The following is a 4,125-nucleotide window of genomic DNA, read 5'->3' on the forward strand; positions in this document are numbered from 1 at the left end:
TACAAATATGATCTTTGGAGTTAGCCAGATGGAGATACGTAGTTCACATGACTTTGGTGCCTCTTACTGGGTTTGCATTTTTGTGCAAGGCTAGTAAAGTTCTCTGACTTTCCATTTCCTTATCTATAATGCATACAGTAACAGCTACCTCTAAGAATGTTGCAAAGATTAAATGAGATAATAAACTTTTGGCACAGGGTCTGGGTGCATACTAAGCCCTCAAGGGTTCTAATTAAAACATTCCTTGTCGTTATATTAATTGTATTGATCAGCAAGCACTTGCTTTCTCTATAAAAGAGTAAGATGATCCCTCCTCTTTGCTCCAGAGGCATTGGGTAAGAAGAACATGGTAAATAGTGATAAGTGAAACAAAAATCATATTTTGTGGGAATTTAGAAATAAGAATGCTAACTAGTGGCTGGAGAAATGGATTTATGGCAAAGGCAACATTTGAATTGAGTCTTGAAGGATATGCTGAAGAGGAAGAGGAAAAAGAAGGCAGTATAGGATGTGTTATGATTAAAAACTAGTTTATTGAGTGTGTTCCAAGTTCTTGGCACTGTGGTAGGCATAATACATGTATTGACTCATTTACTTCTCACAGAAACCCTAGGAGATGGATACCGTTATTATCCCCATTTTATGTAGCGAGAGACAGCAGCACAGAAAGGTCAGATAGATAGCTTGCCCAAGGTTCTATAACTAGGAAGCCATAAAGCCAAGGTTTGATTTTAAGTAGCCAGCCACAGATGAACTTCATCACTAGACTCATGTTTATGTTCTAGTTAATTAACTAATTATATCTCCATTTTTATCCCAAATTAATTTAAAAAAGGTAAATAGTTTGGCTTGGCTGGAGTATAAGGTGCTTGAAGGGGATTATTTGAAGAAAATAGAGATTATCTGAAGAAATTCAAGCCCTAGAGAAGGGGATTGAAGTCTCTTTTGGGGTACACAGGTGAAGAGCTAAGATTTCTGAGAAGAAACATTTAGAAATAATAATTCCATGTGGTAGAAAGAAGCCCTCTGGTGCCCTTTTTTCATTGCCTCATGGTTTTATGAACTGAAACGTATTCCACTCACACAAACCGCTTCAAGATCTTTTATTTTTAATCTTTCCGACATAGGAGAACAAATTTAACAATGAGATTCTGTTTCTGTTCTGTACATGTGGAATAATTAAATTTGCATCCCACTTCAGTGTTGGATCTGCTGTTTGAAGGGAAATGTATCAATTGGACACATGCCCCATGATTTCTAGTCTGCAAATAAGCCATTTGGAGGAGGGGGAAGAAAAGGCAACATTTTTCTCCCAAGCAGTAATCACAGTAAAATCTTCACTTAGTGACAGCTTGTTTGTGGCTGGATTAATTCCCATTTGAGAGGGGCCAAAGGGGCAGGGAATTGAAGGGAGGAAGCTAGAGAGAGGCAGGGTATAATTATGGAAAGTCCCAGAGGACTCTGAAAACAGAAGTTTGCAAGGGAGATCAACTGCACGTACCTGAAAAGGATTTTGGTCAGAAAGCCCCAGAGAGCTCTTTCAGTCTCTGGTTTATTTCCAAGGTCCTCATATCTTTTTTTCATATAGAACCCAGGGACTTGGCCTGATTCATGGAAGTTACAAATGTTGTAGAACACAATTAATTGATGCATGAGTCTGGGCATGAGATGCACTTGGGTATAAATTTCAGTCCTGCCATTCTATGTATCTGTGAGACCTCAAACAAGTCCCTTGCCATCTCTGAGATGTTTTCTTTCCCTGTGAAAAAATTCAGGATCGTTATTTCTGGTTTATATTGAAGGTACAAATTAAAAAAAAAATCAAATTATGTATAAAAGCTCTTGACACATACTAAGTCTCAAAGAATGTTTTCCTAACTTTTCTTTCCATTCAGCATCACTCCTGCATTTCTGTTTCTTGACCATACTGCTCATTTGTTTAAATAAAATCTATTTCTAAGGGGAGGGGTTGGTAGGGAGGAGAAATTGATGGAGAAGGAGAAGCTCATTTAAATGGCAGTAGTCTTGGGTATTAATTTAGATAATGTCACTAGTAACTAAGGATGTTGTATGTATCAACTACAAAAAAAACCTGGTGAGTACTTTTCATTCTCTTGCTGACCTCAGTGTATCTTTCTTTCCCCTGGCTCTTTCCACTGTTCCAAGAAGTTAAATTAGTAAACTTTAAACAGTTTTTATTCCGAACTAGCCTGTAATTCACATGAGAGCAGAAACTGTGTCTTTCCTAGCCCAGAACTTGGAATATTTAAAAAGCATATGTAGCATGAATGAATGAATAAGTAAATGATTTTCTTTCCTACCTTTATAGTCTTCCAAACCTTAGGTTTTTGAAAGAACATGGAAAGAAAACAGTAAAAAATATTTGGTCCGGCTGTGATGAAGTGAAGACAAATTCTTATTTAGTCAATCAGAGGGACATTTGAACCTGCCCCTCCTCATCCCGAATTCTGTAGATAAGAATTCTTTTTCTGAGTGAAGATAAATTTGTTTTGAATGATTTTTACTATGCTAAGTACTAATTTAGTCTGCATAATGCATAAATAATTGTAATAACAATATTTTCCATGATTGAGAAGTGTTTTGTTTTATAAACACATTAGTCTCCAGCATTTTGTCTTCCTTGCCTTCTCTTCCCTCTTCTCACCGTGGTGTAGAGAATGAATCGGGGAGACCATTCAGAAATGATAGCAATAGTCTAGAGGAATTATGATGGCTGCCTTGACTGGGAGGAGAGCAGAGCGAATTGAAAGAAGATGCATTTGAAATACATTTTTGAAGTAGACCTGAAAGAACCTGAAGAACTTTGGAGGCAGAGAATGGGGAAAAAGGAATGAGTTAAAGTTGACTTCTAGGTATTGGAACTAACAAGGAGATACTGGTGCCATTTTTTTTTTTTCTTTTCTCATTTCTTTTTTCTCTTTTTATTTTTTTTTAATGTTTATTTATTTTTGGAGAGAGAGAGAGAGAGAGACAGACCATGAGTGGGGGAGGGGCAGAGAGACAGGGAGACAGAATCTTAAGCAGGCTTCAGACTCTGAGCTGTCAGCACAGAGCCCAACATGGAGATTGAATCCACAAACTGCGAGATCATGACCTGAGCCAAAGTCGGATGCTCAGCCGACTGAGCCACCCAGGCACCTCTCTTTCCTTTTGTTTTCTTTCCTTTCTTTTTGTAGGGGTAGAGGTAGGGGAGCTGGTAAAATATGCACATTATTTTTCTTTAACTTTTTCTGTTTGGAAATACTGTTTGTGGTGCCTATCACATCAAAGAGAAAATTTCTTTTTTTTTGTGGTTTGTGTGAGGAATCTCAAATTCAGAGGTGACCTGGACTGGCAATGACTTTGAACTTCAGCATAAAGGTAGTGTTTAAAGTATGATACTGGATGGATCTGCTTCATAGGAAATCTTACCCTCTTCTCTTTTGAACATAGTCCAGTCTCAACTGAAAGTGGACTCCTACCCCTCTTATAACGAAGAATAATATGCACCCTAAACTCATGGATTCAAAGGGGAAAAATACTGGGAGAAGTAAGATTTGACAGCAATATTCTTGGAGCTAAAATTTACGAATGGCTTAAAAGCTTGTGCAATATCTTGAGACTTAAAGAATCATAGAATTTCAGGATTAGATGGTAGTTTAAGGAACTTTTAGACTTATCTTTTTGAAACATAACTCTGCTATACAGCATGCCTGGTAAGTTCTGAAAGTCCGTGGTTATACATTTCCTGTGGTTGGGAGCTTACTACCTTGTGATATAGTTTGATGCATTTACTTTTATTATTTGTACCATAAAGAATTAACATATGTTCTCCCCAATAAGCTGTAGATATTCAAAGATCATGATTATATCTCCCTCTTTCCCACCAGCATTCATAGCCTCAGTTTTTTTCAGCCTTTGGTCCCATGTCATGATCATTTTAGTCTCATGGTAGCCCCTTCATTTCTCTCTGAGTTCTAAATGTTAACCATTTTTGTACATAGCCCTCAAAAGGTTTGTATTTTAAGATGTGCCATGAGCTTGTTAAAACCATTCGTGATGGCCAACAGATGAAAATTTGATTGAAAAAGACTCCTGGAAATATTGTGCAATGAATGACAGCTG

This window comes from Felis catus, chromosome D4 (assembly GCF_018350175.1).
Source record: "Felis catus isolate Fca126 chromosome D4, F.catus_Fca126_mat1.0, whole genome shotgun sequence".
In the NCBI taxonomy this organism is placed as follows: Eukaryota; Metazoa; Chordata; class Mammalia; order Carnivora; family Felidae; genus Felis; species Felis catus.